Genomic DNA, 17,730 nt, shown 5'->3' on the forward strand with positions numbered 1-17,730 from the left:
GTGTCAACCAGACGTTCCTTTGCTCATACCACCCAGGTGATGTTTAATAGGCTATTGAAGATGAAACGAGAGATTTCTGTCTTAATTGATTTCAGAAGTAATTTTTTAAAATGTCCCAATTGTGACGATATCAATTGTATGCTATTATGATCTTAGGTATGTAGCCATTTGTAGGCTCAAGTAGTTTCATTCCTTCTGAACACCTATCTTCACAGTACCTTTTCCTGGATGAGCTGCAACCAACATTAAAGAGCCCCACTAATCTTTCAAGAATGCAGAGGAGCAGCCACACAATGGACTCAAGTATTCTGCTGGACATCTAACCTGTTTTCGGGTTCCAGTCAGCAAGGTTGTCTGAGGTGGAGCATAAACCCAAGACTGTGACTGATAGACAACAACACTGCCACTGCAGCAGTGAATCTGGATGATAGTGTTGCAATTGAAGTCAGCATTTTATTTGGATGTCATGTTCTAGTCTCCACTGGCCAGGCTTGAATTGAATAGCAGTCAAATCTTTCAGTTTTACTTTGGAACCATGCTTCTGTTAGTCAAAGACTCAATTCTCCAAATTGTGAGTAATTATTCAGATTTTCTATATATACTGATATAAAAGTGATCATATGTTTTAGATGTCAGCATTGCTGTTAAAAAAACAGCATTTATTTCCCATCCTTAATTGCCTATGAACGAAAGTGGTACTGAGCCACTTTCTTGACAATGACGTACCAGGTCATTTTAAAGGACAATGAAGAACCAAACATCCTGCAGTGGTATTGGGTCACATGTAGACCATACCAAGAATGAAGAGTAGATTTCCTAAAATACATTAATGAGCCATGGGTTGCTATGCTAATCCAATTATTTTCAGGTGCTATCTTATCCTAAGTTTATTTAATTGCGTTTAAATCCCCAGCTGTATATTTGGCTGCAAAAAATTAGCCTGACAGTTTGTTTGAAGTTGATCAATCTTCTGATATGTTTAACGATACTAGTTCCCTGGCCCTTAAGAGCTCAGTAGAAAGATTGATGGTTCAACAATGCTAAGTTAGGTATTTAATGTCCTTCAGTACATGTGTAAGGGTGTGTTTTGCAGATTTAGCTTAAAATGTAGTTAACAACATAAATTAAGCAAATGAAATTTGTTTCATTTGCCTTACTTTGTGCAATCTACAGCCTGTGAAAGTTGAAGTTCAGTATCATATAATGGTTAAAAACAAAATACTAGGGATGCTGGACGTCTGAAATAAAAACAGAGAATGCCAAAGGCACTTAGCAGGCATGGCATCACATGGAGAGAGAAATGGTGTACATTTTGAGTCCAAAGACTCCTCTTCCATTCCAGAGGAGAATCTTTGAACTCAAAATGTTGGCTCTGTTTCTCTCTCCACAGACGCTGCCAGACCTGCTGAGTTTCTTGATCATTTTGTATTTACTTCACATGAAGATTACTTGCATTATACTTATGCTTTCAGTGTTGCACTGTTTGGCCTTCACTTACATGTCTCAATTTAACAAAAAAAAACTACACCAGCAACCTTTGTGACTGATATTACTGCACTAAAAGTCACCTTATTATTAATTGTCAAAAATATAGAGCTCACATTATGAATCAGATCAATACAGGTCTCCTTTGTCAATGGCTGATTGACATTTATCTTAACAACCTAATTTCACCAACTATTTTCAGGAAACAGCATGTTGTAAGTATGGTGTTAGAAAATGCAAGGAGAACATAAACTAGCAAATTACAGTAAATGCGATTTTAAAAATGTTGTCAGTTTTCATAACTGCATTAACTGAACCGTTAAGTTACTCCCCATCTGTATTGTACAATAGGAAGAATGCATTGTTTATTTTTCATTGGCCTCCTGGTTTACTTCCAAATAATTGTGCATGAGATGTGCCAAATAATTTAAAGGAAGGTTCTGTTGAATCAGTGGTGATGCAACAGTCAAGTCTACAGAGTGTTTTCCACATTGGAGATGATAAATCATATATTCAACCATACACTTGAGTTCTTTTTTATGATCTCTTTCTACTCGAGATGAAATTTTGTCATACTTAATAATTGTGGTTTATGAAAATTTTCAGCGCAACAATTAACATAGATGGCCAGTGTGTTCTGGTATGTCTCAACTTATTTGGTCTTGATTGTCAATAAATCATTTTCGAGAATAACATGGCAAAAATCCAACGTGGCAAAAATCCAATGTGACAACATAAGGTTTAAATAAGCTTCATATGCAATGGACTTCAAAGAGATGGAATGTGCATTGTACGTGTCAAATAGGTTTTTCAGTCATGTCACAAAGAACAAACGATAGCAAATTCCAGAATGTCTATTGTACTAGCTTGTTACTAGTGCTTGTTCTTCCAGTTGACATGAAACTTGCACTTCAAATGCATATTTGAATTTTGAATTTTTCTATAATGTACAGCTGGGTAAGCCTGAATTTTGATCAAATTATTGTGCATTAAACTTAAAATGATAATTATCTTTTTTCAAAATCAAAAGTTTATTACCCCAACCCTAAAGTTTCTTTAACAAATTTCTGTTTCATCTTAACAACTTCCTGCACTTAATATATTTGCTCATTGATATGTTGCAGAAAAAGTAATAAGAAATTGATCATCTAGCTTCATACTCTGTTGGCACAGAATAAGATAACAAATAATAAAAGATAATAAAATGGAACGGTCATTAATGATGTTCACAATATATTTTTTGAAAGCTTCCTTAGAGTGTTTTCATGTTCCACCCTGTGAAGAAATCAATTTGTAATTAGTATGACTTTGTTTTAAAAGTTAATCAAACTTTTTGTATTCTGTCATTTCATGGAAATGTTACTTCCTTTTATACTTTTGTGATCAGTTTATTGAGATTTTCTTTGTACACTTCTTGTGTAATTGTCGTGTTGACTAAACAAAAATAAACACGTTCAAACAGATAAAGCATGATTATCAGCTGTCTTTTCAATAATGTACAATTTAATGGTTCTATTATAATCTTTCATTGATTTATACCTTTATTAGAAAGATAATTGTTCACATCCATTTGTTCTAAACTGTGAAATGGCAGCTGAGTAAATCATCACTTATTGAAACATTCATTTTGTTATCCTGCTCCTAAAGAACAAAGCACAGTTCAGCATAGGAACAGGCTCTTCGGCCCACAAAGCCTATGCCAACTCATGACATCTTTCTAAATTGTGTTTCACAGAAATTCTGCATAACAAGAAAATGAAATAACCAGGAAATATATTTGAGAAGAAAACAAATTGCTGATTGAACTTTGTTCCTTTTGCAACATTATTGTTCACAACTACATGTCTAAAATTAAAAATTTAATAATATGGTCATCTACTATGGTCTGTTGAGTCATACATACAAACTGGCTGCCATATTTTGTGCATTAGCACAATGACTTATTGTAGGCAAAATCAATCACAAAACCATTAATTCGAAGCATATTTTTGAATTGATTGGAATTAAAAGGTGCTTCATTGTTTTATTTAAACAATTTCTAACATTGTTTATATTTTTAAAATAAACAAAACACTTCTTGTCCCCACATTTTTTAAAGCACATTGATTTCAATAATGCAATATCAAGAATTATGTGGAAACATGACTCTGTCATCACAAAATATGATTTATTTGGGATTTGTGAAATGATTGATTTTTAGTCACATAGAAACTTATTAAAGGACTTCATAGCACAGCAATTTCAAAATGTGGGTGTTTTTATAGTTGTGCATGTAACAACTAGAAGCAAAATAACTCAAAAGATGTGGAATATATTTTTGATTAGCTTTCTATTGTGTTTAAAAAACGTGATTGACGGAAAATGAGCAATATATTTGTTTTATATTGCAAACAATTTTCAATCTTGCATGTGGATATCATTGATTATTAGTGCCTTAACACGAAACCGATTCATGCAATTATTTATCATATAGATTATAAATAAACTTGTACGTAAACAAAAAATAAGATTGTTAATTTAACTTGTTGGTCTTATTTTTCAATATTCAATTGTCATCCAAAATTGGAAATGCACAACTAGAATTATGAAGTGTGGCGCATCATGATGTTTCATTTGTGTCACACCTCAAATTTTGCTTTGATCCATGTGAGGAACTGGGTGGATGGAAGTGTTCTCTAATTTAAATATAAGGAAGCCATTGACTTTGGTTCTCAATATAAAATCCTACACTAACTACTGAAATCACTGCTCTCCCAACAGCTACATAAGTTGAACCAAACTGTTCACAAGCTTGATGTATTTGATACAGAGATGAGCTTCCAATCATATTTCCTCACCAACCGCAGAATGCCTGACCCCTAATATGATCATCCAACTCTGCTGCTGTTGCAACTCATCTTCTGATTACCTGTGGCTCCACTATTAGAATGCAGTTCTGAAAGGCATCCCACATTCTTCTTATCATTAACTTGAACTAATCAAAACTCTGCTGCTTTTGTCTTCATTCATATGGAGTCCTGTTAAACCATTACTAATGTGTTTGTTGCTTACACTGGCTTCTGGTTAAAAAAAAACTTCTCAGTTATCAAATTCATATCGTCAAACCCACCCATGGTCTTGCCCTCACCATCTCTGAAGCCTTTTCCAATCCTACAATCCTCCAAGATATATGTACTCCAACCTCTTCAGAAACAACAAAATTTATTACTTCATTGTTGGTGACAACGCTTTTACCTGTCTTGACACTACTGGAATTATTTCCTTCAGCCTCTCCACTTTGGTTCCTCTTTATATTCTTTTTGGAGATTACTTATATCTACCCCTAGACCAATTTTGCAGAAGTGGGTTTGGTGGACAAAAGGTCCACCAGCCTACAGAAGGTAGATAACTAATGAGGCTCACTGGAAATTTATTTGAGGTCAATTAAGGGAGGTTGACTGAAGTTTTCCAGTCAGCATTTAGGAAATTCCCCTATATTTAGGAAATGAAGCCATGCAGTGGAATTAAACATTTGGATGACTTCCAACTTTTTAAATGATTTTTGAAAGAACTTTTTTTATCTATCTATCAAACTTCAGTCAGCATTCAGGTTCATATTGGTGAGAGTCCCAAGTGACCATATTTCTAAAGATTCCAATGCAAATGTAGAAATTTCTCTGTTACAGTATAGTATTTCTTTTGCTGATAACTTGTAATCAACTATTACATTTTTATGTTATCTAGATTAGATTCCATACAGTATGGAAACAGGCCCTTCGGCCCAACAAGTCCACACCAACCCTCCGAAGAGCAACTCATCCAGACCCATTCCCCTACATTTACCCCTGACTAATGCGCCTAACACTGCAATTTAGCATAGCCAATTCACCTAAGCTACACATCTTTGGACTGTGGGAGGAAACCGGAGCACCCAGAGGAAACCCACGCAGATACAGGGAGACTGTGCAAACTCCAAACAGACAGTTGCCCGAGGCAGGAATTGAACCAAGGTCCCTGGTGCTGTGAGGCAGCAGTGCTAACCACTGAGCCGCCATTATTTTTCAGCAAAACTATTCTTTAAACAAAATATGCTTTCAAATACCTAATTTAACAGCTTGCACATTAGAGATGGGCTGAGTGATTACAACAGCCATTCATGTTGCATCTCCAATGCTTTCATTGTCAATTTAGCTGCATTGATTTCCAACGTAAGAAAGACACCCATTGCTGATTTAAAAAAAAATGCCTAATCAAGGCTTAAATTACGTTTAAAACTTCTCTGCTTTTCAATTGCCTCCCATTTGAAATTACCTTGTGTTCTTTTTCCTTTGGCCTTATTAATATGTATCATTAATTTTGTGCTCAGAGTTGGTACTATTCTGTTCTTTGTTTATTCTCTTTCTCACTCACTAATAAACATGCATAATTGTAATACACAAAACCTTGCAATGCTAGTTCCATTTCAAAACATATCTTGAGGGCAACAATGTAATACTTGTTCCTTTTTTGCCATTGTAGGCCTGAAGAAGAGGAAGGCTGCCAGCAATGTTCTGTGCCAAGAGCAAGCCAACCCTTCACAGTGTTCTCTAAGCACCAGCACAGCTACACACATACCACAGGAGCTAAAGCAGTAGTGCCATGAGTTACAGTGCATACATTAGAAGGAACAAATAACAGAAAGAGTGGTCTGACAATCAGAAAACCACAGGTTGGCTATTGACAATCACTGCTTTAGGAAATGAAGCCATGCAGTGGAATTAAACATTTGGATGACTTCCAACTTTTTTTTAATGATTTTTGAAAGAACTTTTTTATCTATCTGCAAAACAGGTTCTTGCTGATTTATAAGCTTGCAACAAAATCACTTTCTCAACATATAACTTCCATAATTTCATTTTTTTGCCCCCAAGCGGAGTGGTGTGCATGCTGTTTAATCTCATGAGAGTAAGAGACAGCCATTCTAATTGAAATGAGTGACCATCCTTACACAATGGAAGATTAATAAGTATTCATTCACAATCATCTTCCATATATTGAGTTTAATTTTTTTTGTCCAGGGCGGGACAGGCAAGTTGGAAATCATTATTTTTTGTGCTGACCAATCCTTAAATAAAGAGTTGTGTGACTTCCCCAGATAGCTGTTAATGTTCACATTTAATGAAGTGTTTGTTTGTGACTCAAGACTGAAGCTCAAGATGCTAAAATTTGCAAGATTTGACACCACTTTAATAGTTTGTGTCCAACTTTTAAAATATTGACTACACATTCATAATATACAATACTGAGACTTGGCAAATATTCATTGCTCATAACCTGATGTTTAAGTCACAACTTTTGAGGTGCACTTTTAAAGTCAATACGTATAATTTTTTCAGCCTGTTAAAGTGAAATGATATTAATATTCAGAACTTATTCAGTCCTGAAGAATGGTCATTGGCCTCAAACGTTAGCTCTGCTTTCTTTCCACAGATGCTGTCTGACCTACTGAGGTTTTCCAGCAATTTCTGATTTTGTTTCTGTTTACCAGCATCTGCTGTTCTTTTGGTCTTTTATTCCACATTTTTATTGGAAAAATTCTACATCGACCACGCCAATCATGCTGTATTTATGAGTCTCTCACCACGAAAGCACTGTTTCACTAGTTTCTCCATGTTTAACATGTTCTGCATTGCTTGTTCTCTAACACATTGATTGGGTTACACTTTTTTTTTATTAGCTCCACTTTAAATAGCTGCTTTTTTACAACAGCTATTTTTGACTACACATTAAATTTTATTCTTTATCTCAAGTTTAATACCCATGTTATTGTAATTTAACAGGTGTTCTAAGATGTATCTTCATTTTTATTTGGCAAGTTCATAAGAATACAACTTTTCAATACTGTACAAATTTTGATGCTCCAAATTTCATAATATATTAAGTGCTGTATTTCATACGTATGTTCTCTGTGTTACATCTTCTTCCTGTAATGCTCTTCTCATTGCATTTTCCTTGTTGCATCTTATAGGTCTGTGAATAAAAGTAAATGTATCCTGTCACATTAAATTAGTCACCTAGGGATCATGTATCCTGTGCAACATAGCATAGTACTCTCATTGTTATAAAATATCTTCCAGGTTAACATAAGCAATTTATCAAAGATCAGAACCATGTTTGGCTTTGCATCAGCTAGTTTAATAAATGTGTGATTTTGTAGACCAAAGTTTTTCCTAATTATATTAACTTACCACATACTGATAAATATTTTACATCCCAACTTGATTATTTTTCTGTCTCACTTAATTATGGTTTCTGTCAGTAGTAAATAATTAGTTTAATAATTGAAGAATGCAGTCGCCACTGAGAAGTGAAGATGATGCATATCTTAAACAAACTTTCTATATGAATAGATCATTAAAAATGCACAAGAGCATTTTTTGTTCTGTCTGCTTCAGCAAGATTGAAGGTTTTGTTTTTAATAAATAATCAGTTTAGCAATGAATCTAGGTGTGACTGTGTTTGTGACAGCATTCCAGCATCTGAGTCAAAAGATGAGAGTTCTTAGTTACACTTGAAACTGCATATACAGATGACTTACGAAGACGTTATCCAGTAAGAGACATTGTATCTTGGTACATGCAACAATAATAATAATTAATAATAAGAAGAACAACAAATGTGGAACATAGCCCTGTCTCTGAGTCAGAAGCTCTGAGTTCGATCCCATTCCAGGAATTGATATCCAAGGATGATTCTGAACGTCTGATTATCAACCAGCAAATCCTTGTAGCAGATACTAACTGCAGCTGATTAAAACAGGAGAGCCAGTTAACCATGTGATGATTGGTTAGACAGATGCTGATGATGTATTATCCTTTAACAAAGCACTGAATTTATGTTATGATCTCAATAGAGACCATTTTTTTTTAAAGTAGACAAAAGGTGAGATCCAAGGTGGATATTAAGAGAATGAAGCTACAAAACTCCATGTTTTTGAACAAACAAGGGTTTACAATGATAGTATAGTAATGCAGTGTACTATACATGTATATGTACAACTTATTTCTTGCATCCAGAATTAATATTATCCAGTATGAATAATTTACCATGACTAAACACCCTGATGATAAAGTCACCATCGTCCTACCTGATCATAGGCCTGCTGTCTCATTAGAGAGAGATAACTGGTGATTGTTTAACTCGAGAGTCACAATTCCTAAGACAGGAGGAAGGTTGACAGCCTACATCAAACAGCAAATGCTATCACATGGATCACAGCAGATCAGTGTAACATAGAGATTCTGTCTCTATCTCTTCTCTAATTCACTATAACTCCAAACTGCTTTACCATCACTGCTGAACTATCCTCAGTGTCCAATTGAAATCTTGGCAATATGCCCTGCCCCTGTCACTGGGTGGAATTGAATGTTGCCTCCTAATTATTCTTGGAACTCCATAAATGTTACATTCTGTCAGAATGCTGGAAATAGATTTCCTCATTAGCTGTATTGAAACGGCTTGACTAGAGTCATGACTTATTCTGGAGCCTTGAGTCCTATTAGTTCAATGTTGGCAGGACCCATAGCTTTTGAGGTATTTGGAGTGTTCAACAACTTCATGATGTCATGTGCAGTGAATCCAACTGATTGAAGACTGTCATTTGTGATGCTGGGGAGTTCAGGAGTAGGCTGATGTAGATCATCCACTCAGCACTTCTATCTGAATATGCATACAAATTATTCAGCCTTGTTGGAATATTTCAATTGGAGTGGGAAGGTACAAGGACGTGTTAATGCAAATAAGTGTGATGATACTATGCCTTTAAGAGGTATATTTTGTCCTTTATTTTAAGAGATGTTTTGAGCCATAGGTGAAGAGCTATCTATTCAATGCCAATAAAGTAAACAGCTTCTGAGGCCTTGGGTTTTTTTTCAAAGTTGAAATAGTAGAAGTAGCATAAATGGGTGGAATTAGAATTCCACTGAACCAAGATTTTAGTTTAGCTTTCAGTGTTGGGGTTTGGAAGTTGGCTGTGGAAGCTGTCTCTTTCCCCCTACTACAACTAAAAGGCTCGATTCTCTCTCTCTGCCAGAATCTCATGTGAGACAATCTATTTTACTGAATTTGCCTTTGCCAAAAGGATGTTTATGGGATGTTACTGTATTAGAACATTTGTATTTCGTAATTAAATAATCTATTATTCTGTTAAGTTTTCCAATAAAGTTCAAGTTACATCAATTCTTCTTTCTTTTGTTTGCATTTTACCTGAGGGTAAGAATAAAATGTGTTTTGCTTAAAGCTGAGTGGTGTGACCAATTGAATTACATCTCAAACATCGCACCTTGCACATGCCTTTAAATCAGATAAAAGTCAGGGTCGAAGCTACCTCCTTGATATATTTGCAGGTAGGGTTTGGTCAGGTCCATAACATAAGGTGAAGGTATTAGATGTTTTAATGGGCAAAATGGTGCATAACTCCCCAGGGCCTGTTGAGATGTATCTCAGGCTACTATGGGAGGCAATGAAGGAGATTGTTGGGACCCTGGCAGAGATATTTAATACATCACTAGCCACAGGCAAAGCACTAGATGACTGGAGGAGAACTAATATGGTTACTTTGTTCAATAAAGGCAGTTGTGATAGGCCTAGTAATTACAGACCAGTTAGTTTGACTTTAGTAAGAGAGAAATTACTGGAAAGAAATGAGGGAGAATTTTAGACTTGAATTTGAAACTTGGAAAGGCAGAGATTTATCAAAGATAATCAGCACTGACTTGCTAGAGGGAGACCCTGTCTGACTAATTTATTTTAGTCTTTTGATGGGGGTTGTGCAGTTAACATGGACTTCAGTCATGCTTTTCACAAGGTTCCACATGAAAAGCTGGTCCAAAATGTAAGAGTCTATGGGATCCAAAGCAAGTTGTCAAACTGAATCTAAATTTGGTTTGGCAATAGGAGCCAACGAATGATGGAGGAGATTGTTTCTATCATTGAAAACCTGTGACTAGTGGTGTATCAAGGGGTAGGGGTTTGGATCTTTGCTGCTTTGTTATTTACATTAATGAATTGGATGTAAATTTAAAAGGTATAACTAATAAGTTTTCAAATGTCACTAAAATTGGTGGTGTTGTTAATAGTGAGAAGGATGATCTCAGGGTACAGTCTCATATTGATTAGCTGGTAAATTGGGCAGAGCAATAGCAGATGGAATTTAATCCTGTAAGTGAATGGTTTGTCCCTAGGCAGCACTGAGGAACACAGGGACCTTGGTTTACAAGTTCATTGATTCCTGAAGGTGTCAACACAGCTAGACACGGTATGAAGAAGGCCTATTGGATGCTTGCCTGCATTACTCAGGGCATAGAATATAAGAGCAAGGAAGTATTGTTACAACTTTATAAAACATTGGTTAGGCCAAAGATGGAATATTGTTCAGGTATGATTAACACACTATCAGGAGGATAGCGATTGCACTAGCGAGTATGCCGAGAAGATTCACTGGGATGTTGCCTGAGATGAAAATTCCTGATGAAGGGCTCTGGCCCAAAATGTTGATTCTCCTGCTCCTCAGATGCTGCTTGACCTGCTGTGCTTTTCCAGCACACACTCTCGACCTGGGATGATAAGTCTCAGTTACGAGGAGACACTGGGTAGGCTGGATTTGTTTTCTTGGAGCAGAGGAGGCTGAGGGGGTGTCTTAATGAGGCATACAAAAGAATGAGAGGCATAGACAGAGTAGATTGTGAGAATCTTTTGCTCCCATGGCAGATGTGTCTAAGACCAGGGGGCATAAGTTTAAAGTGAGGTGTAAGTGGATTAGAGGAAATCTGAGAGAAAAATAATCATCCTGAGGGTGGTAGAAATATGGAACATGCTGCCTGAATGGGTGGTGGAGGCAGGTACTTTCGCAACATTTAAGAAGCATCTGGTTGAGTACTTAAAATGCCAGGACATAGTAGGCTATGAACCAAATGTGGAAAATTGGGATTATTGTAATTTGGTATTAGCTGGTCAGCAAAGACATGGTGGGTGAAAGGACCTGGTTCTATGGTGTATGACTCTATGACTAAGACTTGTCTTTTGCATTAATGTGCTCAGCATGCTTATCATTGAGGATAGGAATGGTTGTGGAGTGCCCTGCTGTTAGTTGTATCATTCCCCGCTTCTATTTGTGACTCAGTGTGGCAGGTTTTCTGGGCTTAGACCTGATCTCTTTGTTGTGGGATTGCTTGGCCCCAACAATTGATTACTGCTTCCACTGATTGACATTCATGTAATTCTGGAATGTAGCATTGCCAGATTGACATCTCATATATAGTTATATCAGATGCTGTCTTGGAATGCAGCCTCCTACATTTTTTTATGAACAAGTGTTGATCTACTGGCTTAATGGTGTTACAGCTAGTCCTGAAGTGAGATTAAAAAGTGAGGTCTGCAGATGCTGGAGATCAGAGCTGAAAATGTGTTGCTGGTTAAAGCACAGCAGGTTAGGCAGCATCCAAGGAACAGGAAATTTGACGTTTCGGGCCAGAGCCCTTCATCAGGAATGAGGAGAGGGTGCCAGGCAGGCTCAGATAAAAGGTAGGGGGGAGGGACTTGGGGGAGGGGCGATGGAGATGTGATAGGTGGAAGGAGGTCAAGGTGAGGGTGATAGGCCGGAGAGGGGGTGGGGGCGGAGAGGTCAGGAAGGAGATTGCAGGTTAGAAGGGTGGTGCTGAGTCCAAGGGAATCGAGTGAGACAAGGTGGGGGGAGGGGAAATGAGGAAACTGGAGAAATCCGAGTTCATCCCTTGTGGCTGGAGGGTTCCCAGGCGGAAGATGAGGCGCTCTTCCTCCAACCGTCGTGTTGTTATGTTCCTTGGATGCTGCCTAACCTGCTGTGCTTTAACCAGCAAATCATTTCCAGCTCTGAAGTGAGATTACCCAATTCATTATGATTCCAAATGGGATACCCTAAATCGTTAAGCTCTAGCATAAGGAGAAAGAAATTAGCTTCATTCTTTTCACTCATACCCTCAGTTGGTCACAAGAAGATGCATTTTTTAATAAAAACCTTTCCTAGTGGATAGCACTCTCCCAAACTAAATGAATTTATGTTTACAAAATCATCAACTTACCAATGGACTGAGATTATTAGTTGCAAAACATGAGAAGAAATCCTAACACAGCAGTTATATTCGGAGTAGGAAGTGAGTTCGCAAAGCTACAATGTTTAAAAAAAAATTGGATCAGTTTCTGAGTTGCTTGTGAAGTGTAAGTAGTTGAACAGCTGTTAAAGTAAGTGTTATCTGTATTGTTGACATTGGTAGTTAAGCAGTCAATCTCACAATTCTTTGGTATACAAGTTGATGAAATTCCTTTGCCCTGATTCCTTTTATCACTGACAGTCTGGAAACATCCAAAGTTTGTCACTTTTTTCCTTTTTTTTTACCTGCAGTGCATGGCTTTTTAATGGCTGTTCTCAAAGCTGTGAAATTCACAACACACTAGGACATCAGGGCACTAAACAGGAGAGGGGAAGGCCTAGGGGTATTATCTCTGGACTGTTTATCCAGAAATTCAGATAACATTCAGGGGACTTAGGTTCAAATCCCACCACCGCAGAAAGTGGAACTTGAATTAAATAAATATCTGGAATTAAGAATCTAATGATGACCAATTATTGGGAAAAACCCACCTGGTTCATTAATGCCCTTGAGGGAAGAAAACTACCATCCTTACCTGGTCTGGCCAACATCTGACTCCAAATCCACAGTAATGTGGTTGACTCCTAACTGCCCTCTGGGCAATAAATGCTACTTAGCCAGCAATGCCCACATCCTGTGATTGAATAAAGAACTAAAAAAGAACACAATTGCAGCTTGGTTTTAATGCCAGTGTGTATTGTTCATGTCTGGTGGGTGAAACTCTAACATAAGTGGAGGAGATGGTGATCTACTGTGAATGGGTTGGATAGTCAGCTTCTCAGTCCTCTTCCTCTTTAGTATTTCTGTTTGAAGCTTTCCTGACTCTACAAGTGTGACATTCTATTGTTCCACTCAGAACTCTGCCAGTTATTTGCTGAATTTACAACTGCAGTAATTATTTTGGCTGAAGCAATTGTCTTTTAAAATACGGATGTTGGAATTAAAAATTCAATATGTCCACAGATGAATGGGGTTATGATCTGTGATCATGACAATGGGAACAGTAGAGTTGGGGATATACTGGGCCATGAAGTTACAGATAGTGATAGAGTACAATTCTGCTGCTTGTGATGGCTCACAGTGCCTCATGAGTGTCCAGTTTGAGTTCCTGGATCTGTTTAAGGTTTATCTCATCTAGCATGGTAGTAGTGTCTCACAGCATGGAGGAGGACATCACCTATGTGAAGATGGGGGTACATATATAATGACATTGCAGTGGAAGTTTTTAGAACATTTGTAACTTTTAGCATTGAATAGAACAGCTGAGAAGTAAACACACAGTCATCCACTCATATTATAGGGATAAAGATAAAAAGAAAATAGCTAAATAAAAAAAGCTTACATCCTACATATATTAGAACAAAAATAAAGTGCACTGACAGTTTCAATGGTGAATGTGTTAAACAGTTCTTAAGACTAAGCATAGGAATAAGAAGTTCAAGCAGAAAAAGTTCAGATTATTTAAACATTTCAACTGCTGAATTTGTGACCCAAAAGCTTTAACCCACAAACATGGGGTTGTAGATATGTTATAACTATCTTGGCCAATGTTGAAGGCTGAAAATTGCTTCAGACTATTACATATGAAAATAGTTTGTGAAACTGGAAAACCAACTGTTGTGGAGCAGAGAAGATTTATTGCATTGTGTTGAAATTTACTAAATACACCCACAGTCATTTGATGTTCAGCCAAAAAAACATTCAACCTGACAGAGTTTGAAATTCCAACCCAACAAGTAGCTGTAAGGATCATTATCAACTTCATACAATAAATGTTTCTTTACAATGTTACAACAAATTTCAATTCATTGCAATAAAAATGATAAAGATTTACTAAATGTGATGCCACAGTGGGTCACGCATTCGCTGTGTTTCAGAACAGCAATTAATTGTGGCTTTCCAATCTTGTAGTATTGAGCATGATGAAGGAGGGTAAGCAAATAGCAAGGCAGGCTTAAGAAATGACTAAGGTGATTAATTCATGCATATATGCATCCACTAAATTAGTAGGACTTTGCTTGTAGTTGAACTGCAGTGTAATGAGCACAGAAGGTGTTGTGGTTTGCCTCCAGCTTGAAGCAGATCTGCAGATCAAAGAGATCCATCCAAGGTAGCCAAAAAATATCTGTTGTGGGGATACTTGGAACAGATGAGGCTTCCAGGATCTCACAAGGAAAGTTACAGCTTTTCCTCCCAGCAAGCCAGAAGGCAACCTAGGTCTGCCCATCCTTTCCCTATTGGATGATGCTGCAGTCCACAATGGGTGCGAAATAGGTGGCAGTCCAGAGATAGATTCCAGGCATTAAAATACCTATATCTGTAGATTAACAAGTGTTTTGCACTCTCACCCTTCTGTCCATTTTATCTGAAAACTGTTTATGATTTGAAATATATCCACCAGCTCCAGGAAGGGGATAACTCTGCCTTTGGAGATTATTCAACATTGCTCTTTGTCCAGAATATAACATTATATGAAACTACATAAACTTATGCAGTGCCATATTTCTATCTTGTAAATCAACATTGAAATGACCCAAATAAAAGTGATAAGTAACTGTCCCTGAGATTGTACTATGCCATTCCTTGCCCATCTCCATCTCTGGGAGAAAGTAAGGACTGCAGATGCTGGAGATCAGAGCTGAAAATGTGTTGCTGGAAAAGCGCAGCAGGTCAGGCAGCATCCAAGGAGCAGGAGAATCGACGTTTCGGGCATGAGCCCTTCTTCAGGATTCCTGAAGAAGGGCTCATGCCTGAAATGTCGATTCTCCTGCTCCTTGGATGCTGCCTGACCTGCTACGCTTTTCCAGCAACACATCTCCATCTCTGTACAGGCTTTCACATGTTTGACCAATTCATTCTTGTCTGTCCTGCTTAGTGAGCCTGGTCTTGTTTGTTCTATTCTTACTTATCCAATCATAGCCAGCAATGGCTTATCCTCCCACTCCTATCATTCTGTATCAGGAGTCACCATTCTCTTGTATCGACAGACATGCTGCCCTTTAGTGAGAAGGCATCAAACACCAAATCCACATTGACAAAAGTCAGCTGTACTTTTTTTTATTTAACCTGTTCAAAGATGTTATTACACACCACTGGAGCAGTGAGACTTGAACAGGCCCACTCAGTCCAGGGGTAGAGACACTATTGTTTCGCCACAAGAGGACCCAGCAGTAATTTCCTATTTCTCCCATTTTTGCCCCGACAACTTCAATGTTTCTCTTGATTTTTTCATTTTTATTCCAACCCTTCTAATCGTGGACTTAAATTGAGACTAATTGTTTGTAAACCTAGTATTCTATTTAACCCTGATTTAATCTTAATCTCACATCGTGTCATCAGAAAAACCAATTATTTTGCATCAGCAATAAGGCTCATCACCTCCCTGACTTTAGCCCATCCATTATGAAAACCAGCATTCACATATATGTAGAATGTAAGCTTTTTTGATTTAGCTATTTTATTTTTATTTTTATCCCTATAATATGAGTGGATAACTGTATGTTTACTTTTCAGCTGTTCTCTTCAATGCTAAAATTTACAAAAGTTCTAAAGACCTCCACTGCAATGTCATTGTGGAGACATAGCCCCATCTTCACATGGGGGCCCTGGGACCCTGAAGCTAGGAGGCAGTAGTGCTAACCACTGAGCCACCTTTGCTGTCATGTTATCTGAGAATACTGTCTGCCGTCAGACAGGGAGGTACCAGTGATGCAGTCAGATAGGGAGGGTGTGTGGGAGAGCTTTGCTGCAAGGGCAGATGAGAGAGACTTTGGGAGTTGGGGATAATAGGAGACTTCAAAGAAGAGGGAACAGTTTATACCTGTCAACAAAGATATATTCAAATAACTGGGAGCCAGGATAACTTGAAGTCATTGAGGTGATCAATTCCCTACAAACGAATGTGGGATCTTCAGCATTGCATACATTCAGAAGCTGCTATATGGAGAAAATGTAATAACGCTCTTGTCATGATCACAGAGTCGATTGTTAAAATTCAATATTAGGATTTGAGGTGCAGTAAAAGGCTGGTAACTGCTTTGTTTATATCTGCCAGAAAGCAAATATTTAAGAAACAAAGCTTTCTTATGCTTTTAACTTTAATGTTGGATTGATAATTACTCTATATATTGATGAATTCCTCTAATTACTACTCTTGTATGAGTCAATCAAAATATGAGAGGTTATGTTACCACATGGCTGCACCACCTAACAACTGAGTTGGTGAGTTTAAAACAGGAATGATGAAAATCAAGAGGTAGCCCCTGAAAATTAAAATCTCCCCAGAAAATCTCAAGAACAGCCTTGAGAACAGCCTCCCCACTACTCTTAACCCACCTCAAATTGCTTGTCGGACCAACCAATCCAAGTCAAATGCCATATCACTTGCCCTTCACTCCTCACTGGAACATCTTGACACCAGGAACAGCTACGTAAGAATCCTACTCATTGACTACAGTTCAGCCTTCAACACTATTATCCCCTCGAGCCTGATTACTAAACTTAGTGATATCGGACTAAGCCCCACTTTCTGCAACTGGATCCTTAGTTTCCTGACCCACAACCACAATCAGTGAAAACCGGTGACAATATTTCATCCTCACTAACACTGGAGCTCCCCAGGGGTGCGTACTTAAACCCCTACTGTAATCATTGTATACCCATGACTGCGTCGTTAAATATCAGACTAATGCCATTTACAAGTGGGTGGCATGGTGGCACAGTGGTTAGCACTGCTGCCTCACAGCGCCAGAGACCCGGGTTAAATTCCCGCCTCAGGCTACTGACTGTGTGGAGTTTGCACATTCTCTCCGTGTCTGTGTGGGTTTCCTCCGGGTGCTCCGGTTTCCTCCCACAGTCCAAAAATGTGCAGGTTAGGTGAATTGGCCATGTTAAATTGCCCATAGTGTTTGGTGAAGGGATAAATGTAGGGGAATGGGTCTGGGTGGGTTGTGCTTCGGCGGGTCAGTGTGGACTTGTTGGGCCAAAGGGCCTGTTTCCACACTGTAAGTAATCTAATCTGTAAGTTCACTGATGACACCACCATAGTCGGTCGAATTTCAGATGGCAGCAAAACAGACTACAGACAGAAGGTGGAAGATCT

General features: G+C 37.9%; 1 protein-coding gene across 2 annotated transcripts in view; it reads left to right on the forward strand.

Annotated features, from left to right (window-relative positions):
• The window catches only part of LOC132824902 (ras association domain-containing protein 9-like), a 53,521-nt gene extending 50,797 nt beyond the window's left edge, over window positions 1-2,724 (forward strand). For both annotated transcript variants that reach the window (XR_009645724.1, XR_009645723.1), the window contains exon 3: window positions 216-2,724. The gene's annotated coding sequence lies outside the window, so the exon portion shown is untranslated. The remainder of the gene's footprint in view (window positions 1-215) is intronic.
• The last annotated feature ends 15,006 nt before the right edge of the window (window positions 2,725-17,730 follow it).

Source organism: Hemiscyllium ocellatum, chromosome 19 (genome assembly GCF_020745735.1).
Source record: "Hemiscyllium ocellatum isolate sHemOce1 chromosome 19, sHemOce1.pat.X.cur, whole genome shotgun sequence".
Lineage (NCBI taxonomy): Eukaryota > Metazoa > Chordata > Chondrichthyes > Orectolobiformes > Hemiscylliidae > Hemiscyllium > Hemiscyllium ocellatum.